This window comes from Schistocerca cancellata, chromosome 5, assembly GCF_023864275.1.
Source record: "Schistocerca cancellata isolate TAMUIC-IGC-003103 chromosome 5, iqSchCanc2.1, whole genome shotgun sequence".
NCBI lineage: Eukaryota > Metazoa > Arthropoda > Insecta > Orthoptera > Acrididae > Schistocerca > Schistocerca cancellata.
Genome location: NC_064630.1, coordinates 724,168,490 through 724,189,846, shown reverse-complemented (window position 1 = coordinate 724,189,846; position 21,357 = coordinate 724,168,490).

Sequence of the window (21,357 nt, the reverse complement as noted above, 5' to 3'; positions counted from 1 at the left end):
CCCTTTCTTATCTACGCCGTAGCGACTATGACGACAAGAGTGGATTAATTACAATGCGCACAGAGGTATTTAAGCAATCATTCAACCGTTGGTCCACAAGCGAACAGAATGGGTAGAAGCCCTAATAAGTGGAAGATCAGGAAGTATGCACTGCCATGGACTTTTCAGTGCTTTGTAGAGTACAGATGTAGATATCGATTTAGATTAGTCGTATTCATCAGAGATACAGAGGAAACTTCAGTTGGCTGGAGTAAGCTGTACGGCGTCCTGTGTTACTCGGGATCAGGACAAGCCAGCTGTACGTGGATGCGCCGTTGGCGACTCTCTCTGCTAATTAGGCTGAGTTGTGTATACTGCTGCTTTCACACACACGGCGTGCGTCGTCTTGAGGGGCATTGTTTCAGACAAAGCAAACGCCGGTAGCCGTGTGCCTCACTTACAGGACAATTAACAGCAGCCTGCCAACCTGTGCACCTGCGGCCAGCACAGCAGGGAGCAGGGACTGCTAAGTCATGAAACTGTGTTTGAAACAGCTAGTTTGTCCACCTGTCGTTATACAGGCTGGAGCGAAATTCGCGCACTCGGGCTTCGCAGCGCGACTCCTCACATGCCAGCGGTGAAAAAATGTCTGTCAAAAAATTTCGTCCGGCGAGTACATCCCGCAGAAAAAGGACGTTTAAGAGTGGCAGTCTGGCAACACTTTAAACCACATGTACGCTAACTACCTGTGTCAGGACAGTTAGCAGTGCTGTACCTTTGATTTTGTGGATAGAGTTCTGGGTTAGCATGCAACAGGTCGTTGGGGCCCATTTTCTTTATTTGCTAATTTCATTCTGACATTTCATACTGCAATATACACAGTTTCTTAGGTCACATGCATCCTCAATTTACAGTACTTTGTAACGCTGAACATAACAAATACGTGGTTAAACAAATAAGATGTAGACAGTTGCAACAAATGACCTGTCATAGGACAAAATAACTACAAAAGCAATATCAGTTTTGAGATTCTAAAGATGACAGCACAGTACAATAACACAACGTCTACTTGTCATTTATACTACATGTAATATGAGCGTTCCGAATCACGCATTAGCAACCAGTGACAATAATAATGTCCGTATTCATGACCGCATGACTTCAACAACAGAATACGTTGTCCTCAGAACAACAGATGCTCAAAGTGACCTCCCTGCACGTCCTAACATTTAGCAACCCGCCGGATCATACAGCTCTGGACCCTTCGCAGCAGAGCTGCGTCCACAGACTAAGAGCAGCATGAACACGAGGTATCAATTCTTCCACATTCGTTGGCGGAGTAGAGTAAGCGTGCCTCTTCAGGTGTCCCCACAGGAAGAAATTCAGGGGATTTAGGTCAGATTAACGATGTGGCCACACAACTGGACCTCCACATCCGAGCCATTTCGCTGGAAATGTTCTGTCCAAATACTGTTGTACATTAATTCCAGAGTGTGGATGTGCATCATCATGTTGGAACCATGTCCTCTGCCAGACATATAGTGGAACATCTTCCAGCGCATCAGGCACATAGTTTAAGAGGAATTCATCATACCTTCGTGCACCCAACCAGTCAGGCAACACGTAGGGGCCCAAACCCCTGTCTCCCAGTATTCCGGCCCAGACGTTGATACCAAAAGGAACTTGATATCCAAGGTTGCGGATGACGTGCGGGTTACCCTCACACCAATGGTGGATATTGTGCAAATTGAAGACACCCTCACGAGTGAATGCTGCTTAATCCCACCATATTACAGTGTTCAAGAATTCATAGTTGCCTTCCTGTTGTTCTTGGAACCATTCACAGAATTGCAGCCACTGATGGCGATCTGCGGGATGCAGGTGTTGCGTGAAAGCATAATGATAGGGGTGCAGCCCATGCTCGTGCAACACCTTAACGTCCGTGCGTCGAAAGACGCGCAGCTGTCGTGCTACGCTACTTGTACTTCGCTGAAATTCTTGGTGTATGACCTCCAGAATAGTTTTGGAGTACGGTGAGCCCATGGACGACCACAAGCAAGCAGTGGTGGAAGGAGAGAACCTGAATCCCAAAGGCGCAGCTCCATACGACGAAACACATTTTGATCTGGGTGGCGTCGACGAGGATTTCTAGCTGCATATTCACGAGCGGCAACACCAGCCCGGTTGTCACATGCACTAAAGACCAGAAGTAAAAAATGTTCAAATGTGTGTGAAATCTTATGGGACTTAACTGCTAAGGTCATCAGTCCCTTCGCATCTCGTGGTCGTGCGGTAGCGTTCTCGCTTCCCACGCCCGGGTTCCCGGGTTCGATTCCCGGCGGGGTCAGAGATTTTCTCTGCCTCGTGATGGCTGGGTGTTGTGTGCTGTCCTTAGGTTAGTTAGGTTTAAGTAGTTCTAAGTTCTAGGGGACTGATGACCATAGATGTTAAGTCCCATAGTGCTCAGAGCCATAGTGCTCAGAGCCATCAGTCCCTAAGCTTACACACTACTTAATCTAAATTATTCTAAGGACAAACACACACACACACACACACACACCCATGCCCGAGGGAGGACTCGAACCTCCTCCGAGACCAGCCGCACAGTCCAGGACTGCAGCGCCATAGACCGCTCGGCTAATCCCGCGCGGCTAGACCAGAAGTATATCCACATATTCATCGCTTGTGTATGACATACATCTGCCACACTGGTTTAGAAGTTTACAATGAGAAAATTAGATACGAGTACGCATGTACATTGGAGTCTTTCACAGGCGCATTACTCCGCTGGCAACCAGTCCCTGTCTGGTGGACAGCGTAAAACAGTATAAACACGCAGTCAATCCTGCGAGCTGTTCCACCTAACGCGCCTTACCCCTCTGACAGATATTGTTCTGCATGATTCATCCCAATACCGCTAATTGTGAAATGTTAGATTCCGAATTACACTGTTTCCCTAACGGTAATACACATGAGGTTTCTACAATCCCATCGGTAGAATATTAATGTTGTTGTTGTTGTTGATGTTGTGTTCTTCAGTCCTGAGACTGGTTTGATGCAGCTCCCCATGCTACTCTATCCTGTGCAAGCTTCTTCATTTCCCAGTACCTACTGCAAACTACATCCTTCTGAATCTGCTTAGTGTATTCATCTCTTGGTCTCCCTCCACAATTTTTACCCTCCACGCTGCCCTCCAGTACTAAATTGGTGATCCCTTGATGCCTCAGAACATGTCCTACCAACCGATCCCTTCTTCTAGTCAAGTTGTGCCACAAACTCCTCTTCTCCCCATTTCTATTCAATACCTCCTCATTAGTTATGTGATCTACCCATCTAATCTTCAGCATTCTTCTGTAGCACCACATTTCGAAAGCTTCTATTCTCTTCTTGTCTAAACTATTTATTGCCCACGCCTCACTTCCATACATGGATAAACTCCACACAAATACTTTCAGAAATGACTTCCTGACACTTAAATCCATACTCTATGTTAAATTTCTCTTCTTGAGAAACGCTTTCCTTGCCATTGCCAGTCTACGTTTTATATCCTCTCTACTTCGACCATCATCAGTTATTTTGCTCTCCAAATAGCAAAACTCATTTACTACTTGAAGTCTCTCATTTCTTAATCTAATTCCCGCAGCATCACCCGATTTAATTCGACTACATTCCATTGTCCTCGTTTTGCTTCTATTGATGTTCATCTTATATCCTCCTTTCAAGACACTGTCCATTCTGTTCAGCTGCTCTTCCAGGTCCTTTGATGTCCCTGACAGAATTACTATGTCATCAGCGAGCCTTAAAGTTTTTATTTCTTCTCCATGGATTTTAATTCCTACTCCGAATTTTTCTTTTCTTTCCTTTACTGCTTGCTCAATATACAGATCGAATAACATCGAGGATAGGCTACAGCCCTGTCTCACTACCTTCCCAACCACTGCTTCCCTTTCAGACCCCTCGACTCTTATAACTGCCATCTGGTTTCTGCATAAATTGTAAATAGCCCTTTGCTCCCTGTATTTTACCCCTGTCACCTTCAGAATTTGAAAGAGAGTATTCCAGTCAACATTGTCAAAAGCTTTCTCTAAGTCTACAAATGCTAGAAACGCAGTTTTACCTTTCCTTAATCTATGTTCTAAGATAAGTCGTAAGGTCAGTATTGCCTCACGTGTTCCAATATTTCTACGGAATCCAAACTGATTTTCCTCGAGGTCGGTTTCTACCAGTTTTTCCATTCGTCTGTAAAGAATTCGTGTTAGTATTTTGCAGCCGCTGATAGTTCGGTAATTTTCACATGTCAATACCTGCTTTCTTTGGGATTGGAATAATTATATTCTTCTTCAAGTCTGAGGGTGTTTCGCCTGTCTCATAAATCTTGCTCACCAGATGGTCCTCGTATAGACCCTCTATATACTCCTTCCACCTTTCTGCTTTCCCTTCTTTGCTTAGAACTGGGTTTCCATCTGAGGTCCTTATATTCATGCAAGTGGTTCTCTTTTCTCCAAAGGTCTCTTTTATTTTCCTGTAGGCAGTATCTATCTTACCCCTAGTGATATACGCCTCTACGTCCTTACATTTGTCCTCTAGCCATACCTACTTACCCATTTTGCACTTCCTGTCTATCTCATTTTTGAGACGTTTGTATTCCTTTTTGCCTGCTTCATTTACTGCCTTTTTATATTTTCTCCTTTCATCAATTAAATTCAATATTGCTTCTGTTACCCAGGGATTTCTATTATCCCTCGTCTTTTTACCTACTTCATCCTCTACTGCCTTCACTACTTCATCCCTCAAAGCTACCCATTCTTCTTCTACTGTATTTCTTTCCCCCATTCATGTCAATTGTTCCCTTATGCTCTCCCTGAAACTCTGTACAACCTCGGGTTATTTCAGTTTATCCAGGCCCCATCTCCTTAAATTGCCACCTTTTTGCAGTTTCTTCAGTTTTAATATACAGTTCATAACCAATAGATTGTGGTCAGAGTCCAGTCAGGCAACATGTAGGGGTCCAAACCCCTGTCACCCACTATTCTGGCCCAGACGTTGATACCAAAGCAAACTTGATATCCAAGGTTGCAGGTGACGTGCGGGTTAACCTCACACTAATGGTGGGCATTGTGCAAATTGAAGACACCCTCACGAGTGAAGGTTGCTTCATCCGACCATATTATGGTGTTCACGGATTTATAGTTGCCTTCCTGTTATTGTTGGAACCATTCACAGAATTGCAGCCACTGATGGCGATCTGCGGGATGCAGGTGTTGCGTGAAAGTATAATGATAGGGGTGCAGCCACGCTACTTGTACTTCGCTGAAGTTCTTGGTGTATGACCTCCAGAATAGTTTTGGAGTACGGCCTGTCCATGGACGACCTCTGTCACGCAATTGTGGAAGGAGAGAACCTAACTCCCGAAGACGCAGCTCCAGACGACGAAACACATTTTGATCTGGATGGCGTCGACGAGGATTTCTAGCAGCATATTCACGAGCGGCAACACCAGCCCGGTTCTCAGATGCCCTAAAGACCAGAAGTATATCCACATATTCATCACTTTTGTATGCCACACGTCTGCCACACTAGTTTAGAGGTTTACAATGAGAAAATTCGATACGTGTACGCATGTGCATTGGAGTCTGTCACAGGCGCGTTACTCTGCTGCCAACCAGTCCCTGTCTGGTGGACAGCGCAAACAGTATAAACACGCAGTCAATCCTGCGAGCTGTTCCACTCAACGCGCCTTACCCCTCTGACAGATATTGTTCTACATGATTCATCCCAATATCGCTAATTGTGAAATGTTGTGTTTCAAATTAAACTGTTTCCCTAACGCTAAAAGACGTGAGGTTTCCACAATCACATCAATAGAATAATAATAGTAATAATATTTATTATTATTATTATTTATTTATTTAACGTATGACTAATACAGACATATCATAAAATTTATTTTATTAATTATTATTTAGCGTATGTGGTTTTCAAATACAAATGGTTTCATGTTTAAATACATACCGACAGATAAAGATAAAATCAACATGCATTATAACACATAAATAATGCCTCGTCTTATGGACAGTCAATTAAGGATAAAGTAGGCATACACAGGTAGTTACAATAAGGTATCTTGTCATAGATAAGATAAAATTATCATATAGAAATTGTTGCTATAAGGTCATTCAGCAATCACATACATGGAATCTATAGAGACTCTTTAAAGTTCTATGTCTAGATTTTCCATCCACTCGACGGCTGCAAGGGAGGCTGCATAAAGTTCTCGAATGGATCCTTTAAACGCACGTTTAGGGCATTCCTGAATGATGTGCTGGATCGTTTGCTCTGGACGTCCACAATCGCACTGTGGTGAATCTCGTATGCCCCATCTACACATCATCTCGCCACTTCTGCCACGACCAGTTCTGAGTCTATTGAGTATAACCCCGGTTCTTCTTGGCAGGCCTGTACCAGGTAGGTTTCCACCACGTGATATTTCATTGCAGTTCTTGGATAATCCAGTCTGAGACCATTCATTTTTCCGTGAATCCATAGCATCGTAAGACGTAGCCATAAGGTTTTGAACTGTTCTCCATGGTGGTATTCTAGATCTTAGTCGGGAAAGAGTTGGGGCAATGTCCTGATGGACTGGAAGGTTGGAATTGGAGGAGATTTTACGCCATTCATTAACTAAGGCGATTTGCCGCCTAAGATGTGGTGGAGCTATACTGCAGAGAACAGGAAGCCAAGGTAGTGGAGTGGATTTAATGGTCCCAGTTATGGTTCTCATGGTATTGTTCAGTTGAGTATCCACTTTAGGCGTGTGGCTGCTGTTAAGCCAAACAGGGCTGCAATATTCCGCAGTAGAGTATACCAGCGCTACAGAAGAATTCTTCAGAGTATGTACATCAGCTCCCCAGCTAGTATTGGCGAGCTTTTGAATAATATTATTTCTTGTACGTATCTTAGCAGCAGTATCTATTAGGTATGGTTTGACTGTAAGCGATCTATCCAATTTAATACCAAGATATTTTGGGTTTGGGTTATGCTTTAACTTTCTACCAGCAAAGGTAACGTCAAGGGATCGGGTTGCCTGTTGGTTGTTTAAATGAAACACTGTAACTTCTGACTTTATTGGGTTAGGAATTAATCTCCAAGATCTGAAATATTTACCCATTACTCAGAGGTCTTGGTTAAGGGAGTTTTCACACTGTTCAAAACTTTCATGTTGCACAGCCAGGGCCATGTCATCTGCGTAACAGAACTTCCGAGCATTTGTGTGGGGTGTAAAAGTAGACTGCCTCCAAGGTGTACACCCCGGGCAATGCCGAAAGGTAGCTAAAAGTCTACTACTGTCGTGGCGGTGTACTATGAGTGTGAACTCATCTCGCGGCTTAAAAGTGCAAATGGAAGCAAACAATCATAAAATTAAATTAAATATACATCTGTACATACTGACACACAAGAAACTTAAGTTTGTCTTTACAACTGAACATCCAGTCCTTCAATCCAGCGCACTGTATCTGGAGTCGCTAGCAGGAAGTCCTCTTCGGCACCGTGATAGGCTCGAATCCTGCATTCACTGACAATGTGGTGAACAGTCTGGTATGGAGCCCCGCAGTCACAGGCGTGGATTAGGCAGCTTCTTCCACTTAAAGAGAGCATCCCTGCATCGGCCATGGCCGGTACGGATTCTGTTGAGAGTAGTCCACGTCTTGCGTGGTAGGTCGAAGCATCCCTGCATCGGCCATGGCCGGTACGAATTCTGTTGAGAGTAGTCCAGGTCTTGCGTGGTAGGTCGAATCCACTTGGAAGTTCAGAACCTGAGGAGATGTTATGCAGGCGCAAATCTATCACTGCTTCCCACCGACCATTCCATTCTTCAAGAGGCTTGAAATACTTAGCAACCATGTCAGCAGCATCGCACAGAGTTGGATCGCGTGACTGCAGTCTCTTACGATTTAAGAGTGGCAGGTTGGTATGCACGGGATCTTGAGGAATTCTCTCATAAGGGCAGTACATCTGCGTAGATCAGGAGGCATTATACCGATTAATAGTGGCTCCTGTGTGGTGCTAATTGAGCAGCAGTGATTACAGGCAGCCAGATTATCCATAGGATCTCCTGGAAATGACATATCAACTAAATAATAATATTAATGCATTGAGATACGTACTAAACAGCATGCGGTTACCAAACACAGTGTTGAAAGGCATAATTAGTGGGACCGTGGTGATAACACATACAAATAGTAATCGAGTTCGGACATTATTCGCAAAGCACGTTGTTATTTCCACTGGTGACGTAGGCCCTAAGGAAATGTAATGAACCTGAACGAGGCAAGAATAACAGTTGGTACTCATCTATGGGACCATTGGAGGAGGGTACAAAGAAAACAGGTTTCGCATCTAGTAGATGAAGTGGTACGAATAAGTTCATGCCTACGACTTGGAATGGGCTGACCAATCTTCCATCTCTATGATTGTAGTATGTACGTGCAAATGTTTTCTAGAGGACCCGATGCAATCGCTGTTGACAATTAAGATGCCAGATACCAAACTACTGGACTACATTTACCAAATAAAAAACATACGCCCCAAACCGGGATCGAACCATCGACCTCCTGCATGCTAACCTAAAACTCTATCCACTGCACCAACTGTACAGAATTACTAATTGGTGCTGATAGAGGTAGTTACCGTACATGTGGTTACAGTGTTGCCAGATTGCCACTCTTTAACGTCGTTTTTCTGCCGGATGTACTCGCCAGACGAAATTTTGAGAGAGACATTTTTTTATCGCTGGCATGTGAGGAGTCGCGCTCCAAAGTCCAAGAGCGCGAATTTCGCTGCACCCTGTATGGTGTGTGTGTGTGCCAACAGCCTTGCCGCAGTGGTTAACACCGATTCCCGTCAGATCACCGAAGTTAGGCGCTGTCGGGCTGGGATACCACTTGGATGGTTGACCATCTGGTCTGCCAAGCGCTGTTGTCAAGTGGGGTGCATTCAGCCCTTGTGAGGCAAACTGAGGAGCTATACTTGATTGAGAAGTAGCGTCTCTGGTCTCGGAAACTGATATACAGCCAGTAGAGTGGTGTGCTGACCACATGTCCCTCCATACCTGCATCCAGTGACGCCTGTTTGCTGAAGATGACACGGCGGTCAGTCGGTACCGTTGGGCCTTCATGGCCTGTTCGGGAGGAGTTTAGTTTTCTTTTTTTTTGTGTACTGTGTGTACCACGGAAACAGGGCCGGGCCAAGTACGCCAGCTGGACGATCTCGGTCCATCTAAATTTACAACTGTGCTCTGTAACTCTGTAAATCAGAAGCATATCGCCATACAATTCTTTCGTTCCACATATACCGTGTGTTTCACTATTCTAGGTACAAACGAAAAGGGCGAGCAGATGATACTGAAACAATCAAACAATCCCAAGAAAAACCATAAAATTTTTGTTTGTGGGACACCCACAACTGCTCTGCAAAATGTTCATGGGAAACAAATCCGCCATAGTTATAAAATATTCTATCGGCCGATGTCTTGCACAACAGAAGACGCTATACGCTACCTCGGTTTCGGTGTCTTAGCCCTATCGTCAGGCGTGTCTGAAATCTGAAGGAAAACACCAGCTGAAGCCATAGTCAGTTGTGTATAGGCATAACGTCCTACTATTGCTAGGTATGCAACTGGGATAGACATGACGCCCTACTACTGCGGCTAGAAAGGCTATTTTTTAAAACTATTTAATGGAATAGTTTACAACAGTTGCTTTACCTCTGATTTCAGATACACCTAACTGTGGCGCTAAGACACCGAAACTGTTGTAGTGTATAGCGAATTCTATCGTGTGAAACTTCGGTCAGTGAAGGATTTTTTATTAGTGGCGGATTTGTTAACCATGATCAAATCCTAATTAGCCTTTTGTTTAACATGAAAAATACTATTTAACCTAGGCCCGCAAACTAATGTTTTCCCCGATACAATGCATGTGCAAGCAATGTTATAGGACTGTTAATGTTTAAGACTGTATTTATTTCGAAACATAGCAATTCAGACGTAAATTACAAAGCGATAAACTGCCTCGTTTGACTTTATCTTTGCTGTGGCCTTCTCCACCAGACATCACGGCGCCTAGAGTATCAGCAACCAAACTGACAGCCTGCAGCCGCGGGTTGCCCGATTCGCAGGCACACCGAAGCACTACACAACCGACAGGCAATATTGATGAAAGGCCACAACAACAACAACAACAACAACAACAACAACACAGCAAAGACATAAAGACACCAGCGGCTACCAGGGACCACTACTGGCCCACATAAACATAAGGAAGAGGTCGCTGCAGATCCCAGAACTATTTTCACACGTCAAACCACATGAGGGAAAATAGTTCCGAGGTACTCATCCGCCAGAGCGCTATAAAGGCCGGCGCTCGGCCGCACATGGGCAGTTCATCGACCGCCAGCAGACGTGGATAGCAGCCGCCCCAGCAGCCCGCCTTCGATCTTCTCGCTGATCTCTGGATTAGGTTTGGTATATCGGAGAAGTCTCTGGCGGAGACTAGTAGGAAATTATTTCAGTTGTTTTCTATATTATTCTTGTATGTAGTTGTGATTCGAAGACGGATCACTGTTTTGTGTTGGTGTTATACTTGGAGAATTTGTTTTGGTTAACTGAACAGTCTAATAAATTGTTTTCGGACTTTAATCGTTAGTTTCTTCTGCTTATGCAGGCATATCAATCATCGTTCCCGATACCTAAATACTGGTGAATAGCGTTTCAACAAGATTATCTGTGTCGCTCGCCAATACATGTCCTCCGATACGTACCCGTTGTAATTATTTGTGCAGGGATGTTTAAAAGGTCTGATGTACTCTGCGCCTGTTGATGGTGTCGATGAACTCTGGGAACTCATTGTGGTGGTTGTCAGTGCATCCGCAACACGCCTGGGATTTTTGAACGAATAGAGACATCGATTAGGAGACCTGATGAAGCCTGCCTTCACGTGCATGGAGGCAATGTGGAACGCCTGTCGTAATGTGCTTGTCCTCAAGTGCTTATCCGCATTTTGGGTTTTCGGGCAATCTGTTGTCTTAATGTACTCAGCCATAACCGTATCGGGAAAACCTTTGCTTTCCGGACAAACGAGTGTCGTTTCGAAAGTCCTGCACACTGCGCATGTGCTAAGGTGGCGTGATCAAGTTGAAATTCATGTCAGTTGTGAGCGAGACTTACGGCGTGACGGTCGTATATGTGTTTGCTGGTTCACGTAGCTGTTTCGTGAGTAATTCAGTTTTGAAATGGATGCTGAAACCGAGTCAGGTCGGATTACACGTAGTGACCAGCGTTCCCGCATCGAAATCGAATACCTACGTGGGAAAGACCCAACGGGAATTTACCACACTTTGAGAGACAAGTGTGGGAATAGTGTAGTTGAGCGTAGCACTGTATCACTGTGGTTTTCTGAAGGTCGAGTAAGCACTGAGAACAACTCAAGAAGTGAAAGGCCATCAACTGAAACAGACTACACCTCTCAGGTGACATTTCGAGAGAGAATCGAGGAAAACCATCTGAGGAAACTGCATATAAGCCCAGAATGCCTGTCTCTTTTGCCTGCAGAATCATGTCTGAAAAGTTAAAGATGAGGAAAGTTTCTGCCAATTGGGTTCGGCATGATATAAGTGAAGAGCAGAAAGCAGGTCGCAAAAGAATCACAAAAGAATCAGAGACGTCCGCTGTTATTCATGTCAGGAGGGCAAAACATTTCCCCAACACGTGTGGTTAAAAAATTGTGAGGACGTTCTTACACGCTAGTCGTCTCCTCCTCTTAGCTTCTATAATGTCCTTTTACTACCAAACTAATATTATAAATATAAGGAAGCTAACAGTATAATTATGGTAAAGCCCTTTTGACACTCTCAGGAATTACGTTTTCCCGCCAGTTCCGTTATTTTCTGTTGGTCCCGTCGTAAGCCCTATTCTCTTCATTAATTGTCTTCCTACCATTAAAATTTTCATGTAGATAACATTTCTCACATTTTGCGCTTGTCAACCATTACCACAAGCAAAAACATCGATTTCACTTGAACCAATCATTCGCAGTTACTACGCAACGTAATTTTAGAACATTATTGTTAAGTGTGCTCAAAGCACTCCAACTAATGTAAACTTAAAGAACCTTACAGAGTTGAATGTAATTAACTTTTCTCGAACTCTTAATTTATTTAAATCTAGTTCCATGGTATTGCCCCACTTCGGATTAAACGTGTACTGAGTGGGCCTATGCTGGTTCTGTCATTATTGTTGCTGCAGAACATAGTCTTGCGGTGAGCATTACACGCCGCGTACGTCATTCAGTTTGCTGAATTGCACAGTGTAAACATGCATTAGTTACGTCACTCAGTCCATCGACACCTTCATTTCTTTTGATTACAACTTATTAGTAATGTCCGGAGTTTGTTGACATGTAATCTCTCTTTACTTATGAGCTACGCGCTGTTCACAAGTACAAAAATCTCGAATATTCTGACTACAGAAACGTCTTCTTAATTTTGCATTTTTAGTCATGTACCTACCGTATTGTACTAAATTTTTCAAAGATGGTGGCATCTTTAAGATCTTACTACTTTTATTACTTGTTTGTGAGTAACGTGCAACTATGAAACAGTAATTCATTCTTTTAATGTTGACAAGAACGAGCAATGCATATGACTCTGACAGAAACGCAACACTGTTACTCAAGAATATTGTAATAGCTCTATCCTTTTTGTAATTTCAGTTCAAACGTCCTATGAAGGTTTTCATTAACCTACCTCATTTTACAACTCACTTTACAAATGTTTTATGTCATATTTACTTCATTATATGGATATTTTCAGGTCATTTAAGTATCAATTTTCCAAGTACTTCTAGGTTATAAAAATTTGGGTCCTGCGGTTACAGGTCCTTTTTCATATTAGTAAACTGAATGACTTCCCACGAGGGGCGACTGCCCCCACTCGAACCCCCAAGAATAGCAGTTGATCGGAAAATATTTAGCTGTAATGGCTGCTCGCCATTTTACGTTGAACAAGACGCAATTCAGCCATTTTGTAAAATACTGTAAGTCTATTGTTGTAGTGGACTGTTCGGCAAAAAATTGCAATTAACGATTATCAGCAAAAGTGATTGCTAGAATTTCGGAAAATTTTTATGGAAGCTACGAAGCAAACTACAATCATGGAATGCGCTTGAGCTACCATGCTGAAGTATAAATGTGGTATCTTACCTTGGAGCCTATTTTAGAACACAGATTCCAGGTTTCATCATAATTTCCATTAATTTTCTCTCTATATTGGTTGTCAACATTTTTTCAGTGGTAAGAATATGTATGTACACAACGCCTTTACAACAAATAAATACAATATAGTACGTACAATAACTGGTCCAGACACGAAATCGCTAGTTTAATTTTTTTATTGTTATTAATTCGGTTGTATCGTGCATGGAGAAATGCTAAGGAGTGATCCAGCTGATTAAAATAATTAGTTTCTTAAATAAATAATGTTTGTAAATACATTACTTTTGTTAGGCGCGTTTGACAATGGCTTTCCTTGTAAGGTCCGTTCTGATTCTTTTACTCGACCAAGGATATATCTTCAAATGAAAACTTGTCTTATAGGATTTCGGAAACGTTTACTCACCGAACAAATGGCTCGTACTGGACTATTTATGTGCATCTAATGAACACAAAACCTTTCGGCATGACAAGACGCAGTAAAGCCGAGATGACTTTTAACATAAAATGAAATAAATATTAAGTAATATCACTATATTCTATTATCACACATAAACAATAAATTTACAATGAGACTTACATTGGGTAAAACATAAATGATAATGGTGGTGTGCCGCATAAATCTGCCGTAATCACAGAAAAGCGTTCGTCTCGACTCGCTTCTAAAACAAAAAGGTGCCGTCCCCTTCACAAAAATAACTGAGGAACGTAATTCTACATTTGTTCCTGCAGTTGTATCATACTGTAAATACAATCGCTAATAGTACGGTACTTAATTTTTAATTAATACTTTATTTATTACATATCAAATATTTTGTATGTAAATTCCGCTCTTCCCACAGATGCACCTTTAAAAAACTCCTTATGAGAAAAGATAACTATGCACAGTGAGGGTATACAGAAGTTACAAAACATCCTTCTTCTGCACCACTCCGCTCCCAAGCGGAACTTGTTTCACTCACACCTCACATCTCCATTTAAAACCAACTACATCAAAATGTGTGCATTACACTTACGCCTACTGTTTGTAACTCAGTTGACTGCTACACTCCTTACTTCTGAACTGGTAGAAATTGGAAGACTTAAATAATTCAGTGAATGTCCTACAATATTGTAATAGGCATTACATAATTACTGTTGTGTTTTTTTTTCAATTTGTTTATTGTTGTGAAGTGAATAATGAAAAAAATTCTGGTCTGTTAGAGGAATTACCTACAACTCAGAGAAGGCTTTTTAATGAGATATTAAAGCATATGGTTCTACTGTCATAAATAAATGGTTCAAATTGTGTGTGTGCGCGTAGCGGATGGAATATTCGAGGAATATGTTGCTCATACGTTCACTTCACAAAATGTAGGCTCCACCACATTTTGCCATGTGTTAATGCTAGTAAATGAACATAAATTTATCTACTGATTACTTACGTGATTAGTATTACAGTCTTACGAAATAGTGATAGGAGTTATTATGTTTAAAAAAAATTCAGTTTCGTGATCGAAACAACTGAACATCTTGTTTTTACCCATCCGAAAATTATATTTTACCCCTTGATCGGTAATTATCCCCAGGCTGGCAACCACTGGTCTAGGGGCCGCTTCAGACCGCTGTTCAGCGCCTTCACGGCATTCACATCAGTACCCCGCCCACCGCATTCCCTAAAACACAGGGTAGATGGCGTCTCGGATATTCTTACACATGAACATTTAACATTTTCTCATAATTATTAATGAAAGGATTTTTTACCCCACTCGACACCTTTTTCCCCTCACTCAGCAGCAGTTCGATATCCATTTCCCTACCCTTTTATTTGAAATTAATATTCTAGCGGAGAATTTAAAAACTGGACGATTGCAATGTCCAACCGAATTGGCATCCAGGACCCTGGAGCAACATTTCACTTTAGGCTTTAGAAACATTTCGGAAGAAACTACTTTTCCAAACAAACCTACTGTTTTCATTTTCTTGCTGAAAATTCGAAGCCTTTCGTTTGTTCTGTGTACAATGAATCCCATGTGATCGTTCGACTCCACGTTGCTATACTTTTTAGTCAGTTAAGTTATTACATCTGGCCTGTTAGTGAAGTCCATAATTACAAATTTCTCCAGATTTGGTTTCGTTGTTATTATTTTGCAGTAGGCTGATGTTTTGTCTTGGTGTAACTGGAAATTATTGCAAACTTTATTAGATAACACATCACAGATAACAGCACTAACTGAGAAATTACTACGATTGTAACCAGTAGTGTACGTTCACATACTAACATAAACATTCCTGCGCGCTTTTCTCACAACTTCATGAAAGCTATAGATTAAGGCAGTCATTTGCACGCAGTATTTTTTTCTTTTTGTACCAAACCAATTATTATTAACAAATATACGATTATTTGTGGTATAACCCAAAATTTGTGGCTGGTTGAAAATTTCTTTGCACAGAAGAAGGAACATGTTACTTTCGATGGACAGTCCTCGACAGAATTAGGGGTAACTTCAGGCGTGTCTCAAGGAGTGTGTTGGGGCTCTTGTTGTTCGTGTTGTGTATTAATGACCTGACAGTCAGTAATAACAGTAATAAGTTTTGCAGATGATGCATTTACCTATAGTGAAGTATTATCCGAAAAGAAGATACACAAAGGTTCAGTCGAATCTTGATAATACACACATCAAAAAAAGTTTAGCAATACCTCGGTTCCGAGAGTTCCAGAACCTGTACAGAAAATTGGAATAGAGATCAACATAAATATTATTTCTGCCCTTTTTATTGCTCATGAAAACCACACATTGCATGTTGCACCACCATACAGCTAGACCTTTAGAGGTGGTGTTCCAGATTGCTGTACACACCGGTTGTTCTAATACCCAGTACCACGTCCTCTTGCATTGATGGATGCCTGTATTCGTCGTGACGTACTATCCACAAGTTCATCAAGGCACTGTTGGTCCAAATTATCCCACTCCTCAACGGTGATTCGGCATAGATCCCCAGGATGGTTGGTGGGTCACGTCGTCCATAAACAGCCCTTTTCGATTTATCCCAGGCATGTCAGATAGGGTTCATGTCTGGAGAACATGCTGGCCACTCTAGTTGAGTGATGTCGTTATGCTAAAGGAAGTCATTCACAAGATGTGCACGATGGGGGCGAGAATTGTCGTCCATGAAGACGAATGCCTCGCCAATATACTGCCGATATGGTTGCACTATCAGTCGGAGGATGGCATTCACGTATCGTACAGCCGTTACGACGCCTTCCATGATCACCAGCGGCGTACGTCGGCCCCACATAATGCCACCTCAAAACAGCAGGAAGCCTGCACCCTGCTGCACTCGCTGGACAGTGTGTCTAAGGCGTTCAGCCTGACCGGGTTGCCTCCAAACACGTCTCTGACGATTGTCTGGTTGAAGACATATGCGACACTCATTGGTGAAGAGAACGTGATTCCATTCCTGAGCGGTCCATTCAGGCGTGGAGCTGCGCATCATGCAGCCTATTGCGCATAGTTTGAATCGTAACACGGCGTCCTCTGGCTGCTCGAAAAGCATTATTCAACATGATGGCGTTGCTGTCAGGGTTCTTCCGAGCCGTAAACCGTAGGTAGCGGTTATCCATGGCAGTAGTAGCCCTTTGGCGGCCTGAGCGAGGCATGTCATTGACAGTTCCTGTCCCTCTGTATCTCCTCCATATCCGAACAACATCGCTTTGGTTCACTCCGAGACTCCTGGACACTTCCCTTGTTGAGAGCCCTTCCTGGCACGAAGAAACAATGCGGATGCGATCGAACCGCGGTACTGAACGTCAAGGCATGGTTGAACTACAGACAACACGAGCCGTGTACCTCCTTCATGGTGAAATGACTGGACCTGATCGGCTGTCGGACCCCCTCCAATAGGCGCTGCTCATGCATGGTTGATACATCTTTGGGCGGCTTTAGTAATATATGTGAACAGTCAAAGGGACTGTGTCTGTGATACAATATCCACATTCATCGTCTGTCTTCAGGAGTTCTGGGAACCGGGGTGATTCAAAACATTTTTTGATGTGTATTTCAAAGCGGTGAAACAACTGAAAATTTGCTTAAAATGCTCAGAAATGGTTCACAAAAAGAAAAAAACAAGTACCTTGTGACTAAAACGTCTGTGAGATACAACTGAAATCATTCAACGACGTAATACAAACACATGGGTATAAAAACTTGTATGGATCTGAAGTGAAATGGCCAAATAAACTCAGTCGTAAGTAAGGCAGGTGACGGACTTCAGTTCACTGCCAGGATACTGGGAAATTTGCAGTCAGTCTTCAAATCATTTGTGCTTAAGATCTTAAATACTGCTAAAATGCATGGGAACTGTGGTGTCACCGCCAGACACCACACTTGATAGGTGGTAGCCTTTAAATCGGCCGCGGTCCGGTAGTATACGTCGGACCCGCGTGTCGCCACTGTCAGTGATTGCAGACCGAGCGCCGCCACACGGCAGGTCTAGAGAGACGTCCTAGCACTCGCCCCAGTTGTACAGCCGACTTTGCCAGAGATGGATCACTGACAAATACGCTCTCATTTGCCGACACGATAGTTAGCATAGCCTTCAGCTACGTCATTTGCTACGACCTAGCAAGGCGCCATTACCAGTTTACATTGAGATTGTTATTAATGTATCATCAAGAGCGATGTTCTCCAATTATGGATTAAAGTTAAGGATTCCAGAAGTTATGTACTAATTTTGGCTACTATAATTCCTTGTCATTTTCCAGAGCTCACGCCAGCCTGCGTGAGCTTAAACGCGTGCCTTTCGGCTTCCTCCAAACTCCGTGAATTGGCTCCTGCCAATTCACAACAGGAACCACACCAAGTAGGAATAACAGGGGATATCGAATGTAAACAAAGGATGGCTGTACCGCGGAACTGTTGAAAATCTGGTTTTGCAGATGCCAGTTATCTCGTGAAAGCTTATTTACAAAGTTTCGAGAAGCAGTATTAAATGAAGAAACTAGAGATATTCTTCAATTTCGTACTTATCGTTTCCATAGTGAGTACGAAGAAGGGAAGCATGCTGTAATTAGTCTACCGCCATTTAAGCAGTCTTCTTCCCGGGCTTCAGACGCGATTGGAATGGGAAGAAACTTTAACGTGTGATTTAATGTTAATTACCTTCTACCATGCGTTTCACAGTGATTTTAAGAGTATGTATGTAGACGTAAACGTAGTTCTTTGTACCACTATTCCTGCATTTTCTCTAGATGAGTGTGGCCTGTGCTCATTTCCCGCCACCAGGAACAGTGTCGGTCTGCTCGATACATTTCTAGCCGCTGGTTGTAGGTAATTACTTGCTAATGGCACAGCGGTTACAGAATACAAACGGGAAATAAGATCTCCGTATCAAAAGAGAAGACACGACTTCACGATTCCTGCAGATTTGGTAGCGATCTCGTTGCTTTCGTAACGATGTTCTTCGGCTGTAGCCACTGCCGTTAAAGTGCTGTGGTAATAATGCACTAAAACTTATATGTTTGTGTCGAGTAACAATTAAAGCGAATTTTTTTGCGCTGTCTTTGCAGGAGCGGTATCTAAATCGCTACAGCTCACTGAAAACAATTCATGAAATGTAGCCATATTTTTAGCAATATAATGATCTTTTTTGTGTCTTCCACCATATTACATTTTACAGTGTTTCTGTGACAGTTTCTTCGCTTGATCAATCTTCTTATTACTTGTGCCGTCCTCCATGATGCAGTTCTTTAGCGCTTTGTTAATTAGACATACCACTGATTTTTCACGTCCGAAAAAACATTTAATCGTAGGTTTTACAGGAGTTCTCTGTGAATAATAAGCGGCTGAGTTAATGTTTTCCAATACGCGACCATTAACTAATAATAATAGTTCTGTATGCCTCAACGGCCTCACGCAAGTCTTTCAATTGGACCAGTTCGGTGACTTGCATGTCACTAGTTCACCCTAGAAATGCTACTGGGGAAAGCAGGCAGAATGTAACGTGAAATCAGAACCCCGTGTCGTCCCCGGCGAATTTCCACTTTTTACAGGTGACAGCTAAGGTAAAGCAGACACAGGTGTCTGTGATCCCACCGGCCTTTGGATCCCATGACATTTAGGTTTCCAGGCACGCATTTAACCACTAAAGCGTAGTTTACGCGACGACGTTGGGTTGCGCTACTCGTTGCCTTGAATGAGTTGCAAGCAATCGGTTTCGTATATGACTAGACACGGCGACACGAGTATACACTTCAGTTTCGTCGTTTTGTGGGTCCCTGAGTTGAGTCTGAAATGAAAATTTTGGTAGCTGCGGGTTGTGATGGAGTTATAGCTTGTTACGTGGAATCGCTGCATAAGAAAAAAATAATAAACGTGTTTCGATTCGTGACTGGAGGAAGAAAAGAATTCAGCTCCGTTGCTCAGCATCCTTCTGAAATAATTTATAACGGAAGATTCAAGAAGTTCTTTTGAGTACCATAGAATGTTACCAGAACTGTTCACGTTTCTTCTAAATAGAGTTAATTGTGCGATAAGGAATAAAGGTACTGTAATGCATGAAGCACTGTCGGCAGAACTGAAATTGCGTGCATTACAATCGAGAACACTCGGCATGCTATAAGATACGGTTTTAGTTGGTGATGACGCTATTTCATTAACAACAATAATTATTAACATTAACAGTTATAATTATTAACATTAACAACAATAATTACTCGAAGAAGGCCGCGTTAAGAAGAGAATGGTTTGCAAACTACTCTCTTGGAGATAAATCAGTACAGTGGCAATATTTCAAACTTCTAACATATGTGAAAGGGGAACACTGTGGCGACGTTTTAAATAGGTGATCTTGAATAAAGAATGCAGCTTCTTGAATTTGTATAGCCTTCCCTCCTGTCAACAATATTCCTTAACAAAGAGTTGGCCAATTCGAACGATGGGATTTTAGTCCTGTAGACGAGAGCTTTGCCACAGAATTACACTTGCTTGTATTTGTGTTAATTCAGTTGTATATGTGCTCCTAAGTCAGTAAATTTTGCCCTGCAGCTCAGATATTGTCAAACCATCAGTGTTACGATTGCACATGACGGTCTCAGCGGCAGCAACATGTTGCTTATTTTTGTAAATAGCATCACTGAAATCCCACAAACACTTATGCAAAGCATAGCTATCCAAAAAGCGAACATTATTCTCCGTTCCCCACTTCATATTTCAGTTTGTCTACACTCTACTAACACACATAACCTCAAACCTCATACAACTAGTGTCGCCAAAGTTGGAACACGCTGGAAGTGTTTAGTTTCACCAACGAGTTGCGCAAACGCGTGGTGCGCATGCGCAGTGACCGGTAGCGCAGTTGCCTGCAACCTAATGTCGTCGTGTAAATTAGGCTTAAGCCATCACGCCAGACATGGTAACTAACTTACGCTTATCTTTTGCTTTGCTTTCTATATAACCTATGTAGAAGGTTTGATGTTGTTTTTGATATTACCCACCACCTACACTACTATTCATTTCTGGTTTCAGCCACTTTTCTGTTCTTAGTGGAAGTTATTGCCATTTGTAGATGAAACTAATTCCAGGGTCTTAAGCGGTCTCTAAACTATCAATAATGTTGGTCAGTAATATTGTGCAGTATACTGATGCTCGGTTCCAGAGAGCGAATAGACATTGTCAATATTAGTGTCAAATCTCGGACGTGCAAAAATGGGGATACCAACACCTGCCGTTATTTGGCTCTTGGGCTGGTTTTGCGCTCACGTAAGGAGAAGAAGCGTAAGTGGATGAAAGAGTGGTATAAGAAGGGAAGAAGATTGACACATGAAAACTTCCCAAATCACTTTATGATAAACGACCCTAATAATTATCCGAACTCTCTGAAGATGGACGCTCGCTCGTTTGATGTACCAGGTGATCCGCATTCGGGAGGACGACGGTTCAATCCCGCGTCCGGCCATCCTGATTTAGGTTTTCCGTGATTTCCCTAAATCGCTCCAGGCAAATGCCGGGATGGTTCCTTTGAAAGGGCACGGCCGACTTCCTTCCCCGTCCTTCCCTATTCCGATGAGGCCGATGACCTCGCTGTCTGGTCTTCCCCAAACAACCAACCAACCAACCAGGTGATCAAAAAATCA